This window comes from Arachis hypogaea, chromosome 15 (genome assembly GCF_003086295.3).
Source record: "Arachis hypogaea cultivar Tifrunner chromosome 15, arahy.Tifrunner.gnm2.J5K5, whole genome shotgun sequence".
Classification (NCBI taxonomy): Eukaryota; Viridiplantae; Streptophyta; class Magnoliopsida; order Fabales; family Fabaceae; genus Arachis; species Arachis hypogaea.
In genome coordinates, this window is record NC_092050.1 from 22,637,742 (window position 1) to 22,662,604 (window position 24,863).

The 24,863-nt window shown below is 36.9% G+C and overlaps 1 non-coding gene across 1 annotated transcript; it reads right to left on the minus strand.

The window, feature by feature from the left end:
• Positions 1–22,196: 22,196 nt before the first annotated feature.
• Positions 22,197–22,304, minus strand: LOC112753703 (small nucleolar RNA R71). The gene has a single exon (XR_003178075.1). It is a non-coding gene; the product is annotated as a small nucleolar RNA R71 (small nucleolar RNA).
• Positions 22,305–24,863: the final 2,559 nt, after the last annotated feature.

Here is a 24,863-nt window from a genome sequence, read left to right on the forward strand (position 1 = left end):
ATCCTCGAGAAGGAGATGACTTGCTCGATTTCTTGGTACAGCAAAAGATTAAAGATCGTGACGTATCTCTATGTCTACGGTGTAATGCTATATTTGATGCTGAAGCTATAGCCATTTTCAGAAAGAAAGAATGAAGAAAGAATTAGCTCATAGAGAGGAACAAGCGCGTCAGAGGCAGCCAATTCGACGTATAGAGGTTCAAAGCTCTAAGACCCCTCAACAAAATGTGGTTGCACCTTTAAGACGGTCTCAGGCTATAGGTGTACTATAGATTCGGAATTGTCGGGAATTCCAGAATCGAGATGCTCTGTATCGACGGAACCCTCAGTGGGGATATTGAGGACCTCCTCAAAATCAGTATCCTTATTTCCATGGTAGAGCTAGAGGATACCCAAGGGGTAAGGGTAGAAGAAATCTCAATCAAAATAAAAAACCTCAAGCAGACATAAGCAAGGAGGCAACGCCTTCTGTTCATTCCCGAATTGTCTTTCCTTCTGATGGAGAGACGTGCCCGAAGGGGATTCCATTCCTGCAAAGATGGAGAAAGGCAAGGCAATAGCTCATTCCTCGGGGGTCGACAAAGGCAAGGAAGTTAATTTGGATGAAGAGTACTTCGAGGAAGGGGATGATGAAATGGTTAGAACAGTTTCAATTATTCCAACTGAGTATCTGGGGGAATATGAAGGTGACCCAGAGGAAGACTATGACATGGAAGCCGAAGAAGCTTTCTCCTTCATCCGATATGAGGATGAATGGTGCACGAAATTGTGATCTCTGAAACGGCGCCAAAAACTTGGTACGCACAATCGCAATTTCAACTCTTTTCACAACTCCGCACAACTAACCAGCAAGTGCACTGGGTCGTCCAAGTAATAAACCTTACGTGAGTAAGGGTCGATCCTACGAAGATTGTCGGCTTGAAGCAAGCTATGGTCATCCTTGTAAATCTCAGTCAGGCAGATTCAAATGGTTATGAGGTTTTGATAATTAAAATATAAATAAAATATAAAACAAGATAGAGATACTTATGTACTTCATTGGTGGGAATTTCATATAAGCGTCTGGAGATGCTTTGTTGCTTTTGAACTTCTGCTTTCCTATTGCCTCCTTCCAACCATGCGTTACCTCCTTCTATGGCAAGCTGTATGATCCTCTCGGATGAAAACAAATCCATATGCGCTGTCACCGCACGGCTAATCATTTGTCGGTTCCCGCTAGTGTCGGAATAGGACCATTGTCCTTTTGCACACTATCACTTGTGCCCCACATTCGCAGGTTTGAAGCTCGTCACAATCATCCCTTCCCAGATCCTACTCGGAATACCACAGACAAGGTTTATACTTTTCGGATTCCATAAATGGCTGCCAATAATTCTAGCCTATACCACGAAGGTTCTAATATTAGATTAGAAACCCAAGAGAATATACTCCAGCTGTCGTCCAATGACTACGTTGAACATCATGTAGATCGCTTTGTGGTTGTCAGGCACGCGACCTTGGCTAAGCGAGTAACGAAGATTGGGTGATTGTCACGGGTCACCCCTTCATTCTGACTTAACTGAATTAAGTACGAGAGTATATCTTGGAGAAGAAGTAGGCGTGAATTGAATAGAAAAACAGTAGTAATTGCATTAATTCATGAAGAACAGTAGAGCTCCACACCTTAATCTATGGGTGTAGAAACTCCACCGTAGAAAATACATAAGTGAAAAAGGTCTAGGCATGGCCGTGAGGCCAGCCTCCAAACGTGTACAATGATAAAGTCTAAGGACTAAACGTCCTCTTTCTAATCTAAAAAAACTCTAAAAGTAGTTTTTATACTAAACTAGTAACTAGGGTTTACAGAAAATGAGTAACTAAGTGCAGATAGTGCAGAAATCCACTTTCGGGGCCCACTTGGTGTGTGCTTGGGCTGAGCATTGAAGCTTTTTCGTGCTTAGGGTGTTTCTGGAGTTAAACGCCAGATTTGGTGCCAGTTTGGGCCTTTAACTCCAATTCTAGTGCCAGTTTGGCCGTTTTACGCCAAGATGTTTTAGGCTGACTTTGAACGCCAGTTTGAGCCATCAAATCTCGAACAAAGTATAGACTATTATATATTTCTGAAAAGCCCAGGATGTCTACTTTCGAACGCAATTGAGAGCGCGCCAATTGGGCTTTTGTAGCTCCAGAAAATTTACTTCGAGTGCAGGGAGGTCAGAATCCAACAACATCTGCAGTCCTTTTTCAGCCTCTGAATAAGATTTTTGCTCAGGTCCCTCAATTTCAGCCAGAAAATACCTGAAATCACAGAAAAATATACAAACTCATAGTAAAGTCCAAAAATATGATTTTTGAATAAAAACTAATAAAAATATAATAAAAAGTAACTAAAACATACTAAAAACTATGTAAAAACAATGCCAAAAAGGGTATAAATTATCCGCTCATCACAACACCAAACTTAAATTGTTGCTTGTCCCCAAGCAACTAAAAATAAAATAGGATAAAAAGAAGAGAATATACAATGAATTCCAAACTTATCAATGAACTTAATTCCAATTAGATGAGCGGGACTTGTAGCCTTTTTGCTTCTGAACAGTTTTGGCATCTCACTTTATCCTTTGAAGTTCAGAATGATTGGCTTCCATAGGAACTTAGAATTCAGATAGTGTTATTGATTCTATTAGTTCAGTATGTTGATTCTTGAACACAGCTACTTTATGAGTCTTGGCTGTGACCCTAAGTATTTTGTTTTTCAGTATTACCACCGGATACATAAATGCCACAGACACATAACTGGGTGAACCTTTTCAGATTGTGACTCAGCTTTGCTAAAGTCTCCAGTTAGAGGTGTCCAGAGCTCTTAAGCACACTCTTTTTGCTTTGGACCACGACTTTAACTGCTCAGTCTCAAGCTTTTCACTTGACACCTTCACGCCACAAGCACATGGTTAAGGACAGTTTGGTTTAGCCGCTTAGACCAGGATTTTATTCCTGTGGGCACTCCTATCCATTAATGCTCAAAGCCTTGGATCCTTTTTACCCTTGCCTTTTGGTTTAAAGGGCTATTGGCTTTTTCTGCTAGCTTTTTCTCTTTCTTTCTTTTTTTTCGCCATATTTTTTTCGCAAGCTTTGTCTATTCACTTATTTTTCTTGCTTCAAGAATCAATTTTATGATTTTTCAGATTATCAAATAACATTTCTCCTTTTTCATTATTCTTTCAAGAGCCAACAAATTTAACATTCATAAACAACAATATAAAAAATATGCACTGTTCAAGCATTCATTCAGAAAGCAAAAGGTATTGCCACCACATCAAAATAATTAAACTAATTTCAAGATAGAATTCGAAACCATGTACTTCTTGTTCTTTTGTAATTAAAAACATTTTTCATTTAAGAAAGGTGAAGGATTCATAGGACATTCATAGCTTTAAGACATAGATACTAGACACTAATGATAATGTAATAAAGACAAAAATATAAATAAAACATAGGGCATAGGAAACGAAAAACAGAAAATAAATAACAAGGAAATTAAAGAACGGGTCCACCTTAGTGATGGCAGCTAGTTCTTCCTCTTGAAGATCTTATGGAGTGCTTTAGCTCCTCTATGTCTCTTCCTTGCCTTTGTTGCTCCTCCCTCATGGCTCTTTGGTCTTCTCTAATTTCATGGAGGAGGATGGAATACTCTTGGTGCTCCACCCTTAGTTGTCCCATGTTGGAACTCAATTCTCCTAGGGAGGTGTTGATTTGCTCCCAATAGTTTTGTGGAGGAAAATGCATCCCCTGAGGCATCTCAGGGATTTCTAGATGAAGAACTTCCTCATGCTCTTGTTGAGGTCCATGAGTGGGCTCTCTTGTTTGCTCCATCTTCTTCTTAGTGATGGGCTTGTCTCCTTCAATGAGGATGTCTTCCTCTATGACAATTCCAACTGAATTGCATAGGTGACAAATGAGATGAGGGAAGGCTAACCTTGCCAAAGTGGATGGCTTGTCCGCCACCTTGTAGAGTTCTAGGGATATAATCTCATGAACTTCTACTTCCTCTCCATTCATGATACTATGGATCATGATAGCCTGGTCTATTGTAACTTCAGACCGGTTGCTAGTAGGAATGATAGAGCGTTGGATAAACTCCAACCATCCCCTAGCCACGGGCTTGAGGTCAAGCCTTCTTAGTTGAACCGGCTTGCCTCTTGAGTCTCTCTTCCATTGAGCACCTTCCACACAAATGTCCCTAAGGACTTGGTCCAACCTTTGATCAAAGTTGACCCTTCTAGTGAAAGGGTGAGGATCTCCTTGCATCATTGGCAAGTTAAATGCCAACCTCACATTTTCCGGACTAAAATCCAAGTAACTCTCCCGAACCATTGTGAGCCAATTCTTTAGATTTGGGTTCACACTTTGGTCATGGTTCTTAGTGATCCATGCATTAGCATAGAACTCTTGAACCATTAAGATCCCGACTTGTTGAATAGGGTTGGTGAGGATTTTCCAACCTCTTCTTTGAACTTCATGTTGGATCTCCGGATATTCACTCTTTTTGAGCTTGAAGGAGACCTCGGGGATCACCTTTTTCTTGGCCACAACTTCATAGAAGTGGTCTTGATGGACCTTTGAGATGAATCTCTCCATCTCCCACGACTCGGAGGTGGAAGCAATTGTCTTCCCTTTCCTCTTTCTAGAGGTTTCTCCAGCCTTAGGTGCCATTAGTGGTTATGGAAAAACAAAAAGCTTTAGCTTTTCCCACACCAAACTTAGAAGATTTGCTCATCCGCGAGCAAAAGAAGAAAGAAAGGAGTAGAAGAAGAAGAAATGGAGGAGATGGAGTAGTGGTTTGGGTTCGGCCAAGGGGGTAGTAGTGTGTATGTTGTGTGAACATGAAGGTGGTAAGGAGGGGGTATTTATAGGGTAAGGGAGAGAGGGTATTCGGCCATGTGTGGGTGGGTTTGGGAGGAAAATGGTTTGAATTTGAATGGTGAGGTAGGTGGGGTTTAATGATGGATGGATGTGAGTGGTGAAGAGGATATGAGGAAGAGGGTAGGATTTGATAGGTGAAGGGTATTTGGGGAAGAGTTTTTGATGGAATTGGCCAATGGTGTTTGGGGAAGAGTGTTATGGAAAGGTGTGAAGAGGAGAGAAGGAGAGGTGGGGTAGGTGGGGATCCTGTGGGGTCCACAGATCTTGAGGTGTCAAGAAATTTGAGTCCCTACACCATTCTGGCGTTCAAACGCCCATTCTGTGCCAATTCTGGCGTTAAATGCCACTCTGCTGCCCATTTCTGGCGTTAAACGCCAGCCAGATGCCCATTTCTGGCGTTTAACGCCATCCAAATGCCAGACAGCCTTTTTTGGTGTTAAACACCCAGAGTGCTGCCCATTCTGGCGTTTAACACCCAGAATGCTGCCAGGCTGGGCGTTAAACACCCATTCTGCTATCCTTACAGGCGTTTAAACGCCAGTAAGCCTGTCCTCCAGGGTGTGCTATTTTTCATGCTATTTTTCATTTTGTTTTTGATTTTTCAATTGTTTTTGTGACTTCACATGAGCATCAACCTAAAGAAAACACAAAATAATAATGGAAAACAAATAAATATAATTAAATAACATTGGGTTGCCTCCCAATAAGCACTTCTTTAATGTCAATAGCTTGACAGTGAAGCTCTTAGAGAGCTTCACAGAGATTCAGAGATCAATGGTGGCCTCCCAACACTAAACTTGAGTGTGGGGGCTCTATTTGACTCTGTATTGAGAGAAACTTTTCATGCTTCCTCTCCATGGTTACATAAGAAGATCCTTGAGCCTTAAACACAAGGTAGTCCTCATTCAGTTACAGGACTAACTCTCCTCTATCCACATCAATCACAGCTCTTACTATGGCTAGGAAGGGTCTTCCAAGGATGATGGATTCATCTTCATCCTTCCCAGTGTCTAGGATTATGAAATCAGCAGGGATGTAATAGCCTTCAACCTTCACTAAGACATCCTCTACAAGTCCATAAGCCTGTTTTCTTGAATTGTCTGCCATTTCTAGTGAGATTCTTGTAGCTTGCTCCTCAAAGATCCCTAGTTTCTCCATTACAGAGAGTGGCATGAAGTTTATACTTGAACCAAGGTCACACAAAACCTTTTTAAAGGTCATGGTGCCTATGATGCAAGGTATTAAGAACTTTCTGGGATCCGGTTTCTTCTGAGGTAATTTTTGTTGAACCAAGGTATTTAGTTCACTGGTGAGCAATGGAGGTTCATCCTCCCAAGTCTCATTACCAAATAACTTGGCATTCAGCTTCATGATTGCTCCTAGATATTGAGCAACTTGCTCTTCAATAATATCTTCATCCTCTTCAGAGGAAGAATACTCATCAGAGCTCATGAATGGCAACAGTAAGTTCATTGGAATCCCTATGGTCTCTATATGAGCCTCAGATTCCTTTGATTCCTCAATAGGGAACTCTTTAGTGGCTAGTGGACGTCTATTGAGGTCTTCCTCATTGGAAATCAATGCCTTTTCTTCCTCTCCAAGTTTGGCCATGTTGGACGTGTAGATGGCCTTGCACTCTCTCTTTGGATTCTCTTCTGTATTGCTTGGGAGAGTACTAGGAGGGAGTTCAGTAACTTTCTTACTCGGCTGACCCACTTGTGCCTCCAAATTTCTAATGGAGGACCTTGCTTCAGTCATGAAGCTGAGAGTGGTCTTAGATAGATCAGAGACTACAGTTGCTAAGTCAGAGTGACTCTGCTTAGAATTCTCTGTCTGTTGCTGAGATGATGATGGAAAAGGTTTGTTATTGCTAAACCGTGCTCTCCCACCATTATTATTATTAAAGCTTTGGTTAGACTTCTGTTGATCCTTCCATGAGAGATTTGGATGATTCCTCCATGAAGGATTATAGGTGTTTCCATAGGATTCTCCCATATAATTCACCTCTTCCATTGCAGGATTCTCAGGGTCATAGGCTTCTTCTTCAGAGGAAGCTTCCTTAGTACTGCCTGTTGCAGCTTGCATTCCAGACAGACTCTGAGAAATCATATTGACTTACTGAGTCAATATTTTGTTCTGAGCCAATATGGCATTCAAAGTATCAATCTCAAGAACTCCTTTCTTCTGAGTTGTCCCATTATTCACAGGATTCCTTTCAGAAGTGTACATGAACTGGTTATTTGCAATCATTTCAATGAGTTCTTGGGCTTCTGCAGGCATCTTCTTCAGATAAAGAGATCCTCCAGCAGAGTGGTCCAATGACATCTTGGATAATTCAGACAGACCATCATAGAATATATATATGATGCTCCATTCTGAAAACATGTCAGAATGACACCTTCTGATCAATTGCTTGTATCTTTTCCAAGCTTCATAGAGGGATTCACCTTCCTTCTGTCTGAAAGTTTGGACTTCCACTCTAAGCTTGCTCAACTTTAGAGGTGGAAAGAATTTGGCCAAGAAGGCATTGACCAACTTTTCCTAAGAGTACAGGCTATCTTTAGGTTGTGAGTCCAACCATGTCCTAGCTCTGTCTCTTACAGCAAAGGAAAAAAGCATAAGTCTGTAGACCTCAGGATTAACCCCATTGGTCTTAACAGTATCACAGATTTGCAAGAATTTAGCTAAGAACTGATGAGGATCTTCCAATGGAAGTCCATGAAACTTGCATTTCTGCTGCATTAGAGAAACTAATTGAGGCTTAAGCTCAAAGTTGTTTGCTCCAATTGCAGGAATTGAGATGCTCTTTCCACATAAGTCAGAAGAGGGTGCAATAAAGTCACCAAACATCTTCCTTGCATCTCCACCATTGTTATTGGGTTCGGCCATCTCTTCTTCTTTTTCGAAAAATTCTGTCAGGTCCTCTCCAGAGTGTTATGCTTTAGCTTCTCTTAGCTTCCTCTTTAGAGTCCTTTCAGGTTCCGGATCAGCTTCAACAAGAATGTTCTTATCCTTGCTCCTGTTCATATGAAAAAGAAGAGAACAGAAAAGAATAGGAATCCTCTATGTCACAGTATAGAGATTCCTTTATATGAGTAGAAGAATAGAAGAGTAGAATGAAGAAAAGAGAAGATGAAAAATTCGAACACAGAGAGGGAGAGAGGATTCGAATTATAAGAAGAAGAGAAGTGTTAGTAAATAAATAAATAAATAGAAAGAGATGAGAGAGAGAGAATTCGAATTTTAAATTAAAAAATAAAAGGAAAATATTTTTGTTTTTTATTTTAATTATTGGTTAGTATTCGAGATTTAAGAGAAGAGATAAAATAAAATTTGAAAACTAATTAAATTAATTAATTAAAAAGATTTTTGAAAAAGTGTTAGTGATTTTCAAAAATTGGAGAGAGAAAAGTAGTTAGGTGGTTTTGAAAAAGATATGATTGAAATAGAAAACTTTTAAAATCAAACAAAAAGTCAAGTAGTTAATTGAAAAATATTTGAAAATCAATTTTAAAAAGATAAGAAATTAGAAAAAGATTTGAAAAGGAAATTAAAAAGATTTGATTTTTGAAATTAAAGTTAATTACTTGACTAACAAGAAACTAAAAGATATGATTCTAGAATTTAAAGTTTGATCATTTCTTAATAGGCAAGTAACAACTTAAAAATTTTGAATCAAAATATTAATTGCTAGCATTAATTTCGAAAATTATGAAATAAAAATAAGAAAAAGATTTTGAAAATCAAATTTTAAAATTTTCGAAAATATTAAGAAGGAAATTGAAAAAGATTTGATTTTTGAAAAAAAATTTGAAAAGATAGAATTTTTAAATTGAAAATTTGACTTGACTAATAAGAAACAATTAAATTTTAAAACTTTATGACTAAATCAATTCAAATTTTCGAAATTTATAAGTGAAATAAGGGAAAGATATTTTTTTATTTTTGAATTTTTAATGAGGAGAGAGAAAAACAACTGAATGATGCAAAACATAAAAATTTAAGATCAAAACTAATAATGCATGCAAGAACACCTTGAATGTCAAGATGAACACCAAGAACACTTTGAAGATCATGATGAACATCAAGAACATATTTTTGAAGAATTTTTAAGAAAAGAAAAACATGCAAGACACCAAACTTAAAAATTTTTATTCTATAGATACTAATAATTCAAGAATGCATATGAAAAACAAGAAAAGACACAAAACAAGAAAATCACAAGATTAAACAAATACAATCATCAAGAACAACTTGAAGATCATGAAGAACAAAACTCAATGCATGGATTTTCAAAAATTTAAAGAAAAAAAATCAAAATATGCAATTGACACCAAACTTAAAATTTGACACTAGACTCAAACAAGAAACACAAAATTTTTGGTTTTTATGATTTTATTAATTTTTTTTGGATTTTTCGAAAATTATTTGGAAAAAGAAAAATAAGGATTTCAAAATTTTTTATAAGAATTTCAGGAATCATGCAATGTTAGTCTAAAGCTTCGGTCCAAAAATTTAGACATGGCCAATGGCCAGCCAAGCTTCAGCAGAACATTACATACAACAGCTAAATTGATGAGAAATCCAAAGAAGCTCTTCTAAAGATAAGTGAAACCTCGGTTCAAAATTTTAGACATGGCTTAACAGCCAGCCAGGATTCAACATATCTCATGAAACTCTAGAATTCATTCTTAAAAATTCAGAAGAACAAGATAAAATATAACATAAATACCTTTGATTCTTTAACGTGGTCGGTTCCTTCGTAAGTGATTTGGAGTTTATCCCAAATCTCTTTAGCGGTTTCACATGTAGAGATCTTCATATAATCATGCTCGTTGAGTGCACAATGAATGAAGTTGATGGCTTTATCATTCATTGCCACTTTCTTCCAATCATCGTCACTATATTCATTTTCTCCTTTCGGTACTTGCTTTAAGACGGAGACTTCTCCTTCTTTGGCGCTTGTTGTCTTTGTTGGAATGTGATTTCCATTCTCAATCACTTTCCAAATTCTCACATCTTGAGAACGGATCCAAATTCTCATCTTATTTTTCCAATAAGAGTAATTTGTTCCGCTAAAAAGAGGAGGTCTAGCGGTTGAGTTACCTTCACTAGTGTTGTTGTTGTTAAAGCTTGTGCTTGCCATGATCTTTTCCCTTAAACGGTTAAGTCTTTCAAAGGGTTAAGCTCTGATGCCACTTGTAGAACCTATGCACAATTACTCAAGAGGGGGGGTGAATTGAGTATTGCAACAACAATGAATCTTTTTGCGAAAGTTAAAGACAATATACAAAAGTGTTATTGTACTAGTATTTTTCCAAGAGCTTAACTCAATTGCTAAGCATTTATAAGGAGCTTTTACTTTCCAATAGACACCAACTCAAATAAATTGATCAAGCTTTTCACCAATCGGACTTAAGCTATTCCTTAAGTACTTACGAAGCTACTTTTCGATCACAATTTATTTGCTCAAAGGTAAAAGACAATAATATTGAAAAGATGAGTTTGGAGAGATGCAAACGCTATTTAGAGTGGTTCGGCACAATCCTTGTCCTACGTCCACTTTCTTTCTCAATCGCTATTGAGAAGTTCCACTATTGCCAAGCTTCAAGGTGCTCGCGCAAAACCTTTTACAATCTGAGTCCTTAGTTTCTAACACCTCACGGTATATGATCACCACTCGTATACTAACCCACTCCACTTAGAGATACCTTCTCTAAGATTTGCCTTGAGTACTTAGTATACTTCTTTGGTATCCTCACCGACTATAGTGTTTATAACTCTTGACTCAACCTTGGAGATCACACTTCAATTTACAAAGTGTTACAAGAAAACAATTCTCAAAGAATTGTTGAGATGAAGTGAGTACTCTCTAGAAGAGTGTATGATTACAAGTTTAGCACTATTGAACCAATTGATATTGCTCTCTCAAATTGTGTATTATAACACCTTAAAAATGTGTAGAATGAAAGAATATGAACAAGATAGTTTGCAAATACTCACGTGTATGAAATAAGGCTTCAATCCATCTATTTATAGACTTCCCAAACCTTAGAAACGTTGGGGAGTTAATGGGATGGAGCCGTTTTGTCAAAACTAGCCGTTTTTTATGTTTTTGAATCATTTGCATCGATGCATAACACTTTGCATCGATGCAAATGTGTCTTTGAAGCTGAAATTTGAATTTTCAGCTAGATTGCATCGATGCAAACATCTTTGCATCGATACAACAAGTCGTCGCATGCTTTGCATCGATGCAAGATGAGTGTGCATCGATGCAAACCTTAAAGAATGGCTTAAAATCACTTCAAAATACTTAGGATTGATCTCAAACTTGTTGGAGTCAATTCCTATGCCTTTGTACCTTTGAAAACAAGTTTTTAAACCATTTGGCTAGCATCGAATTGTAAGATGTGCATCAAAACATTTTGTGAGTGTGTGTTGAGAGATTTAGCAATTGGTTCTTAACAAGAAGTTACCTAAGTCCTAAGACACTATACTTGTCTTCAAATGTTGTGGACTTGAGTTTCTTGTTGTTGTTGTGTTGCTTTCAACTCTTCATTCCTCAATGTTGAATGTTGGTTGATCTTTCAACATGCTTGTTCATTCAAGTTGTTTGTTGGTTTGTCTTTCATGTCGTTTGTTGGTTTGTCATTCATCAAAACCTACGAATACAAACTTCGCATACAAGCAACATGATTTACAATTTCCCCCTTTTTGATAATGACAAACCAATTTTGAGGATATGCATTTATAAATGATTTTGAAAGCAACATTAATGCACTTTGTTTTATAGAAAGCTTTGGAGAAGACTTCACAAAAAAATTTTTGCAGGAGTTCCCCCTAAATATGTGCATTTGTTCCCTTAAAGGGCGTTTATCAAAGAAAACGATTTAGATATCAAAAGTTTTTGCTTAGCGGAAGTCTTTTTGAAATCATTGTTTCGCAAACTTATTTCTTCTTTTCAAATCCTCAAACTTCTTCTTTTTCAAAAGTTCAAAACTTCAAATATCCTCAAACTTTTCTTCCCCCTTTTGACATTATCAAAAAGAAAGGAGTTTGAAATGTGTCATAGAAGCATGCAAAAACAATGAAAAATTTTTTTAAGTTCAATATCTCTATTAATCTCAAGGATGAGATATTCCCCCTTTCAAAAAGAATTTGATTTCCTCTTTTTATATATAACAAGCATGCATAATTCCCCCTAAAGAAGTGAAATATATCAAGGCATGCACATTAACTTAAAATAGGGGTACCAAGCCTATTTTGAGTTATTCACCAAATAAGCATACAAGCATTAATCATTAAACAGAATTATGAAGGAAATATCAAAGTATTTAAACCATAATAGAAATCCTTAGCTTACTAGGAGTTAGTTTAACAATTCATATAATCAAATAAACTATTATAAACTTCAATTTGTTGATCCTCCATTGTTTATAATCTTCAAATTCTTCAATCTACCTCAAGATTAATCACTCATTCATCAACTCATAAACCTACAAAACAATGGCTAATTGGATATCTCCAATGCTTAAGTTAGTAAGAGATACAAAAATAGCAATATAAATACAATGAATTCAAACAAATCATATTAGATTAGAATCCAAGATACCAAGTTCATTTCGGATGTTAAAAAAACTTTCTTTACATAAAGGTTTAGTGAAGATGTCCGCTAGTTGTTTACTAGTTTCGACAAATTCAATAACCACATCACCCTTTTCAACATGGTCTCTTATGAAGTGATGTCTAATCTCAATATGCTTGGTTCTTGAATGTTGAACCGGATTCTTGGTTAAATTTATTTCACTAGTATTATCACATTTGATAGGAATGTGATCAAGCATGAGTCCATAGTCCACAAGTTGTTGTTTCATCCATAAAATTTGGGCGCAACAACTACCGGCGGCTACATACTCGGCTTCGGCGGTAGACAAGGCTACACTTACTTGTTTCTTACTATGCCATGAAACAAGAGAGTTTCCTAGCAAGTGACAAGTGCCGCTAGTGCTTTTCCTATCCAATTTGCAACCGGCAAAATCGGAATCGGAATAACCAATCAAATCACAAGTGGATCCTTTTGGATACCACAATCCAACATTTAATGTTCCTATGAGATACTTCATAATCCTTTTCACCGCACTTAAGTGAGATTCCTTAGGATTAGCTTGGTATCTCGCACACATGCATACACTAAACATGATATCTGGCCTACTTGCCGTTAGATAAAGTAATGATCCTATCATGCCTCTATACTTCTTTACATCTATGTTTTTACCTTGTTCATCTTTGTCAAGGTAGCAAGTAGTGCTCATTGGTGTGTCCATTGCCTTAGCATTGTCCATTCCAAATCTTTTGAGCAATTCCTTGCAATATTTGGTTTGGCTAACGAAAGTTCCTTCTTTTCCTTGTTTGATTTGAAGACCAAGGAAGAAGTTGAGTTCGCCCATCATGGACATTTCAAATTCACTTTGCATGAGGTTTGAGAAAAACTTGCAAAGTGATTCGTTAGTTGAACCAAATATTATGTCATCGACGTAAACTTGTACCAAAAGGATATTTTTGTTTTCAATCATGATAAATAAAGTTGTATCAACCTTCCCTCTTCTAAAACCCTTTTCTATTAAAAACTTGCTCAAACGTTCATACCAAGCTCTTGGAGCTTGTTTAAGACCATAAAGAGCTTTCTTGAGTTTAAAAACATGATTAGGATTTTCATAATCCTCAAAACCGGGAGGTTGTTCAACATATACTTCTTCTTGAATGAAACCATTAAGAAAGGCACTCTTAACATCCATTTGATAAAGTTTGAAGTTATAAGAGGATGCAAAAGCAAGTAACATCCTAATAGCTTCTAATCTAGCTACGGGAGCATAAGTTTCGTCATAATCAATGCCTTCCTCTTGATTATAACCTTTAGCTACCAATCTAGCTTTGTTTCTAACAATTGTACCATTTTCATCGAGTTTATTTCTAAAAACCCATTTTGTTCCTACAATTGTTTGATTACTTGGTTTAGGCACCAATTCCCAAACGTCATTTCGTTTGAATTGGTTAAGCTCCTCTTGCATTGCCATAGCCCAATGTTCATCATCAATTGCGGACTCAATGGTAGATGGTTCAATTTGAGAAACAAAAGCACTATATGCAAATAAATTTCTAAAAGTGGATCGAGTTGTTACCCCTTTCGAAACATCACCAATGACGTTGTCTAGAGGATGATCCTTTGAAGTACGCCAGTCCTTTGGAAGTGCATTTATTTGTGCTTGTGATGGTTCAATTTCTTCAACTTGAACACTATCCTTTGTTGAGCTTGTAGAGGCTTCAGTTAAATCTTTTTCTTTGTCTTCACCATTCAAATTTAGTGAATCAAAGTTTTCTACATTTTCATCAAAATCTTTTCTAGCACAACAACGGTTAGTTTCATCAAAAGCGACATGAATACTTTCTTCCATAGTCATGATGCGTTTATTATATACTCTAAAAGCTTTGCTAGTTAAAGAGTAGCCTAAGAAGATTCCTTCATCAGCCTTAGCATCAAATTTGCCTAAGTTATCTTTTCCATTATTTAGAATAAAGCATTTACAGCCAAAGACGTGAAGGTGGGAAATATTTGGCTTTCTTCCTTTGTACAATTCGTACGGTGTTTTCTTAAGAATAGGTCGAATGATAATCCTATTCATAACATAACACGCGGTACTAACCGCATCCGCCCAAAAGTACTTAGGAATATTAGCCTCATTGAGCATGGTTCTCGCCATTTCTTCTAAATGACGATTTTTCCTTTCAACCACACCATTTTGTTGTGGTGTTCTAGGAGAGGAAAAATTATGCTCAATGCCATTTTCTTCACAAAAAGTTTCAAAAAGATTGTTTTCAAATTCTCCACCATGATCACTTCTAATAGATGATATATGGAAATTCTTTTCATTTTGAATAACTTTGGCTAATCTTTTGAATGCTCGAAATGCATCACTCTTGTTTGCTAGGAACAAGGTCCATGTAAATCGAGAGTAATCATCAACAATAACTAAAGCATAGTAATTGCCACCAAAGCTCATAATCCTAGAAGGACCAAATAAATCCATGTGCAAAAGTTGTAATGGCCTTGTTGTTGAAACAATGTTTTTGGATTTAAAAGAGGCCTTTACTTGTTTTCCCTTTTGACATGCATCGTAAAGGACGTCTTTTTCAAAACGTAGCTTTGGTAAGCCAATTACTAACTCTTTAGAGACCAACTTGCCAAGATGGTCCATGTTAGCATGAGCTACTCTACGATGCCATAACCAAGTTTCATCATTTTTACTAACAAGGCATTTCACATCATTTGAGGAAACTTCATCTAGATTAATCATGTATACATTGTCAACACGGTGCCCAATTAGCACAATTTTATTAGTGTCTTGCCTTTTTATCAAACAACATTTTGAATTAAAGGTGACTAAGTTTCCTTTGTCACAAAGTTGGCTAACACTAATGAGATTATGTTTGAGACCTTTGACAAGTATAACATTATCTATGGAGGTAGAAGAATTTTTACCAACTTTTCCAACGCCGATTACTTTGCCGGTGTTGTTGTCTCCATAGATCACGTTTCCTCCGTTTGTAGGCTCTATTGCGGTGAACTTTGATTCATCGCCGGTCATGTGTTTGGAGCATCCACTATCAACATACCAATTTGTATCCTTAGCTCCAACACGTACCTTTTCTTCGCTTGCCATTAAGCAAAGATTTGCAACCTCGTCGTCATCGGAGTCGGATTCATCCTCGTTCTCCCATGATATGTATGCTTTCTCCTTCTTCTTAAATTTCTTGTTTTTGTCCTCCTTTTGAAGTTTTGAAAAATTGGGTTTAATGTGTCCAACTTCTCCACACTCATAGCATTTTGGTACCTTTGTTTTGCTCTTGAAGTTTTTCTTCATTGCAAACTTATTGAATCTTTTTAATAAGAGTGCAAATTCTTCATCTCCTTCTTCTTCATTATCATCACTCTCTTCTTGTAGTGATGTTGTTTTAAGGGCGAGACTTTTCTTCTTGCTTTCTTCACCTTTTTGTCTATTTAGCATAGTCATTTCATAGGTGAGAAGATTACCTCGTAGTTGATCAAATGTAAGTTGATCATAGAGCCTTCCTTCCACAATGGCGTTCACTTTGGAGTTCCATTTTGGTGTAAGGCTTGTAAGCACCTTGGTCACAATTTGTTTATCATTGTATTTTGTGCCAAGCATGCTTAGGTTGTTGAAGATCTTGGAGAGTCTTTCAAGAGCTTCTTCAATGCTCTCTTCATCTTTCATTTTAAAATTTTCCCATTCATGAACCAACATAAATACCTTTGATTCTTTAACGTGGTCGGTTCCTTCGTAAGTGATTTGGAGTTTATCCCAAATCTCTTTAGCGATTTCACATGTAGAGATCTTCATATAATCATGCTCGTTGAGTGCACAATGAATGAAGTTGATGGCTTTATCATTCATTGCCACTTTCTTCCAATCATCGTCACTATATTCATTTTTTCCTTTCGGTACTTGCTTTAAGACGGAGACTTCTCCTTCTTTGGCGCTTGTTGTCTTTGTTGGAATGTGATTTCCATTCTCAATCACTTTCCAAATTCTCACATCTTGAGAACGGATCCAAATTCTCATCTTATTTTTCCAATAAGAGTAATTTGTTCCGCTAAAAAGAGGAGGTCTAGCGGTTGAGTTACCTTCACTAGTGTTGTTGTTGTTAAAGCTTGTGCTTGCCATGATCTTTTCCCTTAAACGGTTAAGTCTTTCAAAGGGTTAAGCTCTGATGCCACTTGTAGAACCTATGCACAATTACTCAAGAGGGGGGGGTGAATTGAGTATTGCAACAACAATGAATCTTTTTGCGAAAGTTAAAGACAATATACAAAAGTGTTATTGTACTAGTATTTTTCCAAGAGCTTAACTCAATTGCTAAGCATTTATAAGGAGCTTTTACTTTCCAATAGACACCAACTCAAATAAATTGATCAAGCTTTTCACCAATCGGACTTAAGCTATTCCTTAAGTACTTACGAAGCTACTTTTCGATCACAATTTATTTGCTCAAAGGTAAAAGACAATAATATTGAAAAGATGAGTTTGAAGAGATGCAAACGCTATTTAGAGTGGTTTGGCACAATCCTTGTCCTACGTCCACTTTCTTTCTCAATTGCTATTGAGAAGTTCCACTATTGCCAAGCTTCAAGGTGCTCGCGCAAAACCTTTTACAATCCGAGTCCTTAGTTTCTAACACCTCACGGTATATGATCACCACTCGTATACTAACCCACTCCACTTAGAGATACCTTCTCTAAGATTTGCCTTGAGTACTTAGTATACTTCTTTGGTATCCTCACCGACTATAGTGTTTATAACTCTTGACTCAACCTTGGAGATCACACTTCAATTTACAAAGTGTTACAAGAAAACAATTCTCAAAGAATTGTTGAGATGAAGTGAGTACTCTCTAGAAGAGTGTATGATTACAAGTTTAGCACTATTGAACCAATTGATATTGCTCTCTCAAATTGTGTATTATAACACCTTAAAAATGTGTAGAATGAAAGAATATGAACAAGATAGTTTGCAAATACTCACGTGTATGAAATAAGGCTTCAATCCATCTATTTATAGACTTCCCAAACCTTAGAAACGTTGGGGAGTTAATGGGATGGAGCCGTTTTTTCAAAACTAGCCGTTTTTTATGTTTTTGAATCATTTGCATCGATGCATAACACTTTGCATCGATGCAAATGTGTCTTTGAAGCTGAAATTTGAATTTTCAGCTAGATTGCATCGATGCAAACATCTTTGCATCGATGCAGCAAGTCGTCGCATGCTTTGCATCGATGCAAGATGAGTGTGCATCGATGCAAACCTTAAAGAATGGCTTAAAATCACTTCAAAATACTTAGGATTGATCTCAAACTTGTTGGAGTCAATTCCTATGCCTTTGTACCTTTGAAAACAAGTTTTTAAACCATTTGGCTAGCATCGAATTGCAAGATTTGCATCAAAACATTTTGTGAGTGTGTGTTGAGAGATTTAGCAATTGGTTCTTAACAAGAAGTTACCTAAGTCCTAAGACACTATACTTGTCTTCAAATGTTGTGGACTTGAGTTTCTTGTTGTTGTTGTGTTGCTTTCAACTCTTCATTCCTCAATGTTGAATGTTGGTTGATCTTTCAACATGCTTGTTCATTCAAGTTGTTTGTTAGTTTGTCTTTCATGTCGTTTGTTGGTTTGTCATTCATCAAAACCTACGAATACAAACTTCGCATACAAGCAACATGATTTACATTTAGTATGATTTAGTTAGTTTTTAGTATATTTTTATTAGTTTTTAAATAAAAATCACATTTTTGGACTTTACTATGAGTTTGTGTGTTTTTCTGTGATTTCAGGTATTTTCTGGCTGAAATTGAGGGACTTGAGCAAAAATCAGATTCAGAGGTTGAAGGAGGACTGCAGATGCTGTTGGATTCTGACTTTCCTGCACTCAAAGTGGATTTTCTGGAGCTACAGAACTCCAAATGGCGCGCTCTCAATTGCGTTGGAAAGTAGACATCCAGGGCTTCCTGCCCTATTCTGGAGTTAAACGCCAGAAACATGTTGCAAAGTGGAGTTAACCACCAGAAACAGGCTACAAACTGGCGTTCAACTTCAAGAGAAGCCTCTACACGTGTAAAGCTCAATGCTCAGCCCAAGCACACACCAAGTGGGCCCCGGAAGTGGATTTCTGCATCATTTACTCATTTCTGTAAACCCTAGTAACTAGTTTAGTATAAATAGGACTTTTTACTATTATATTTACATCTTATCTTTGATCAATTTTATGCTATCTTAGACCTTTATGGGGGCTGGCCATTCGGCCATGCCTGGACCATTATCACTTATGTATTTTCAACGGTAGAGTTTCTACACACCATAGATTAAGGTGTGGAACTCTGCTGTTCCTCACAGATTAATGCAAAGTACTATTGTTTCTCTATTCAATTCAAGCTTATTCATATTCTAAGATATCCATTCGCACACAAGAACATGATGAATGTGATGATTATGTGACGCTCATCATCATTCTCACTTATGAATGCGTGCCTGACAAACACTTCCGTTCTACATGCAAACAAGCTAGAATGAGTATCTCTTAGATATCTAATACAGAGGACCAAGTATGAGATATTAGAGTCTTCGTGGTATAAGTTAGAACCCATGGATGGCCATTCCTGAGGTCTGGAAAGTCTAAACATTGTCTGTGGTATTCCGAGTAGGGTCTGGGAAGGGATGGCTGCGAGCTTCAAACTCGCGAGTGCTGGGCGTAGTGACAGACGCAAAAGGATAGTAAATCCTATTCCAGTATGATCGAGAAGTGACAGATGATTAGCCATGCAGTGACAGCGCATTGGACCATTTTCACAGAGAGGATGGGATGTAGCCATTGACAATGGTGATGCCCTACATAAAGCTTGCCATGAAAAGGAGTAGGAATGATTGGATGAAGACAACAGGAAAACAGAAGTTCAGGAGGAACGAAAGCATCTCTATACGCTTATCTGAAATTCTCACCAATGAATTACATAAGTATCTCTATCCTAGTTTATATTTTAATTATGTTTTAATTATCAATTCTCCATTACCATTTGAATCCGCCTGACTGAGATTTACAAGGTGACCATAGCTTGCTTCAGGCCGAAAATCTCCATGGGATCGACCCTTACTCACGTAAGGTTTATTACTTGGACGACCCAGTGCACTTGCTGGTTAGTTGTGCGAAGTTGTGACAAAGTGTGATTCACATTTGAGAGCACCAAGTTGTTGGCGCCATTGTTGATGATCACAATTTCTGCGCACCAAGTTTTTGGCGCCGTTGCCGGGGATTGTTTGAGTTTGGACAACTGACGGTTCATCTTGTTGCTTAGATTAGGTAATTTTATTTTAATTTTAAGCTTTTTGTTTTTATTATTCTTATTTTCGAAAAAAAATAAAAATAAAAATAAATATTTTCAAAAATATATTTTTCTTCAGAATTTTTTAGAAGGAATTCTGGAATTTCATGGGAAATGTTGAATCCTGGCTGGCTGTAAAGACATGTCTAAATTCTTTTGGACTGTGGCTTCTTCTTCACATGCTTGAACTATGAATGCTGAAGCTTGGCTGGCCATTGGCCATGTCTAGTGTTTTGGACCGGAGCTTTCACTGAAAGCTTGGCTGGCTAGTAAGCCATGTCTAATTCCTGGACTGGAGCTTTAGACTAACATTGCAAGATTCCTGGAATTCTCATTAAAAATTCTAAAATCCTTATTTTCTTTTTTCCAAATAATTTTCGAAAAATCCAAAAAAAATTAATAAAATCAAAAAACCAAAAAAATAATTTTGTGTCTCTTGTTTGATTCTTGTGTCAGTCTTTAAGTTTGGTGTCAATTGCATGTTGTTATTTTTCTTGCATTTTCGAAAATTCATGCATTGCATTCTTCATGATCTTCAAGTTGTTCTTGATGAATTTCCTTGTTTGATCTTTGTATTTTCATGTTTTGCATCTTTTCTTATTTTTCATGTGCATTTTCAATTTGTTAGTGTCTAAAAAATTAAAAATCTTTAAGTTTGGTGTCTTGCATGTTTTCTTTTCTTGAAAATCTTTCAAAAATAAGTTCTTAGTGTTCATCTTGACATTCAAAGTGTTCTTAGTGTTCATCTTGACATTCATAGTGTTCTTGCATGCATCATGTGTTTTGATCCAAAATTTTCATGCATTGAGTCTTTTTGATGTTTTTCTCTTTCATCATTAAAAATTCAAAAAAAAAAGTCTTTTCCTTTTTCACTCATAAATTTTCGAAAATTTGAGTTGACTTTTTCAAAACTTTTTAAAATTTAGTTGTTTCTTAGGAGTCAAATCAAATTTTCAATTTAAAAATTTTATCTTTTTCAAATCTTTTTCAAAAATCAAATCTTTTTCATTTTTTTCTTTCATATTTTCGAAAACTTTATGATTGATTTTCAAAATCTTTTTCTTATTTCTAATTCATATTTTCGAAATTAATGCTAACAATTAATGTGATTGATTCAAAATTTTTAAGTTTGTTACTTGCCTATCAAGAAAAGTTCAATCTTTAAATTTTAAAATCATATCTTTTTGTTTCTTGTTAGTCAAGTAATCAACTTTAGTTTTCAAAATCAAATCTTTTTAAATTTCTTTTTCAAATCTTTTTCAAAATAAATTTCAATCACATCTTTTTCAAAATTTATTTCAAAATCTTTTCTAACTTCTTATCTTTTCAAAAATTAATTTTCAAATCTTTTTCAATTAACTACTTGACTTTTTGATTGATTTTAAAAGTTTACTATTTCAATCATATCTTTTTCAAAACTATCTAACTAATTCTCTCTTTAATTTTTGAAAATCACTTTCCTCTTTTTCAAAATTTCTTTTTAATTAACTAATTATTTTAAATTTCAATTTAAATTAGATTCATTTTTTCCTTCTTATTTTCGAATTCTAACTTTGATTTTAAATTAAAAACAAAAATATTTTTATTTTAATTTATCTAATTTTCGAAAATTCTTCTCCCTCATCTCCTTCTAATTATTTATTTATTTACTAACACTCCTCTTCATCTAAGAATTCGAACCCACTCCTCACCCTTGTGTTTGGATTCTCATCTTTTCCTTCTTCTATTCTTATCTTCTTCTACTCACGTAAAGGAATCTCTATACTGTGACATAGAGAATTCTATATTTTCTTTTCTGTTTTCTTCTTTTTCATATGAGCAGGAACAAGGATAAGAACATTCTTGTTGAAACTGATCCTGAACCTGAAAGGACTTTAAAGAGGAAGCTGAGGGAAGCTAAAGCACAACTCTCTGGAGAAAATCTGACAGAAATTTTCGAAAAAGAAGGAGACATAGTCGAAAATAATAACAATGCAAGGAAGATGCTTGGTGACTTTACTGCACCAAATTCCAATTTACATGGAAGAAGCATCTCAATCCCTGCCATTGGAGCAAACAATTTTGAGCTTAAACCTCAACTAGTTTCTCTGATGCAATAGAACTGCAAGTTTCATGGACTTCCATCTGAAGATCATTTTCAGTTCTTAACTGAATTCTTGCAGATCTGTGATACTGTTAAGACCAATGGGGTTGATCCCGAGGTCTACAGGCTTATGCTTTTCCCGTTTGCTGTAAGAGACAGAGCTAGAGTATGGTTGGACTCTCAACCTAAAGATAGTCTGAACTCTTGGGATAAGCTGGTCACGACTTTCTTAGCCAAGTTCTTTCCTCCTCAAAAGCTTAGTAAGCTTAGAGTGGATGTTCAAACCTTCAAACAAAAAGAAGGTGAGTCCCTCTATGAAGCTTGGGAGAGATACAAGGAACTTACCAAAAAGTGTCCTTCTGACATGCTTTCAGAATGGACCATCCTGGATATATTCTATCATGGTCTATCTGAGCAATCAAAAATGTCACTGGACCATTCTGTAGGTGGATCCATTCACCTAAAGAAAACGCTTGCAGAAGTTCAAGAACTCATTGACATGGTTGCAAATAACCAGTTCTTGTACACTTCTGAAAGGAATCCTATGAGTAATGGGATGCCTATGAGGAAGGAAGTTCTTGAAATTGATACTTAGAATGCCATATTGGCTCAGAACAAAATATTGACTCAGCAAGTCAATATGATCTCTCAGAGTCTGAATGGATTGAAGTAATCATCCAACAGTACTAAAGAGGCATCTTCTGAAGAAGAAGCTTATGATCCTGAGAACCCTGCAATAGCAGAGGTGAATTACATGGGTGAACCCTATGGAATCACCTATAATCCCTCATGGAGAAATCATCCAAATTTCTCATGGAAGGATCAACAAAAGCCTCAACAAGGCTTTAATAATGGTGGAAGAAACAGGTTTAGCAATAGCAAGCCTTTTCCATCATCCACTCAGCAACAAACAGGGAATTATGAGCAGAATCCATCTAGCTTAGCAAATATAGTCTCTGATCTATCTAAGGCCACTTTAAGTTTCATGAATAAAACAAGGTCCTCCATTAGAAATTTGGAGGCACAAGTGGGCCAGCTGAGTAAAAGAGTCACTGAAACCCCTCCTAGTACTCTCCCAAGCAATACAGAAAAGAATCCAAAAAGAGAGTGCAAGGCCATCAATTTAACCATCATGGCCGAACCTACAAGGGAGGGAGAGAACGTGAATCCTAGTGAGGAAGACCTCCTAGGACGTTCAGTGACCAATAAGGAGTATCCCTTTGAGGACCTAAAGGAATCTGAGGCTCACCTAGAGACCATAGAGATTCCATTAAACCTTCTTCTTCCCTTCATGAGCTCTGATGAGTATTCTTCTTCTGAAGAGAATGAAGACATTACTGAAGAGCAAGTTGCTAAGTACCTTGGTACAATCATGAAGTTGAATGCCAAATTATTTGGTAATGAGACTTGGGAAGATGAACCTCCCTTGCTCACCAATGAACTGAATGCATTGGATAGGCAGAAATTACCTCAAGAAACAGGATCCTGGTAAATTCCTAATTCCCTGTAACATAGGCACTATGACCTTTGAAAAAGCTTTGTGTGACCTGGGGTCAGGAATAAACTTAATGCCACTCTCTGTAATGGAGAAACTTGGGATCTTTGAGGTGCAAGCTGCCAGAATCTCATTAGAGATGGCAGACAACTCAAGAAAACAGGTTTATGAACTAGTAGAGGACGTGTTAGTAAAGGTTGAAGGCCTTTACATCCCTGCTGATTTCATAATCCTAGACACTGGGAAGGATGAGGATGAATCCATCATCCTTGGAAGACCCTTCCTAGCCACAGCAAGAGCAGTGATTAATGTGGACAGAGGAGAATTGATCCTTCAACTGAATGAGGACAACCTTGTGTTTAAAACTCAAGGATCTCCTTCTGTAACCATGGAGAGGAAGCATGAAAAGCTTCTCTCACTGCAGAGTCAACCAAAGCTCCCACTGTCAAACTCTAAGTTTGGTGTTGGGAGGCCACAACCAAACTCTAAGTTTGGTGTTGGGAGGTTCCAACAATGCTCTGAACATCTGTGAAGCTCCATGAGAGCTCACTGTCAAGCTATTGACATTAAAGAAGTGTTTGTTGGGAGGCAACCCAAGGTTATTTAATCATATCTATTTTATTTTCTTTTTGTTATTTCGTGTTTTATTAGGTTGATGATCATGTGGAGTCACAAAAACTACTGAAAAATCAAAAATAGAATGAAAAATAGCATTAAAAATAGCACATCTGAAGGAGGAGCATTCTGGCGTTTAAACGCCAGAAACAAGCATCTGTCTGGCGTTTAATGCCAGAAACAAGCATCAAGCTGGCGTTTAACGCCAGAAACAAGCATCAAGCTGGTGTTTAACGCCAGAAATAAGCAGCAGTCTGGCGTTAAACACCAGGATTGCACAGCAAGGGCATTTTACACGCCTAATTGGAGCAGGGATGTTAAGTCCTTGGCTCCACTGGATCTGTGGACCCCACAGAATCCCCACAGGATCCCCACCACTTCTTCTCTGCTCTTCATACCTTTTCATAACTCTCTTCCCCAAATACCCCTCACCAATCAACTCAATCACTCTTCCCCATCACCTCTTCACCATTCACATCCATCCTCTCTTCCCCAAAACCCCACCTACCTTCAAATTCAAAATATTTTCCCTCCCAAACCTAACCCTAATGGCCAAACCCTTAACCCTCCCCCACTCCTATATAAACCCCTCATTCCTTCTTCATTTTCACACAACACAACCCTCTCTTCTCCCCCTTGGCCGAATACACCCTTCTCTCCCTCTCCTCCATTTTTCTTCTTCTCCTTCTTTCTTTCTTCTTTTGCTCAGAGACGAGCAAACATTTTAAGTTTGGTGTGATAAAAGAATTGCTTTTTGTTTTTCCATAACCATTAATGGCACCTAGGGCCAGAGAAACCTCTAGAAAGAGGAAAGAGAAG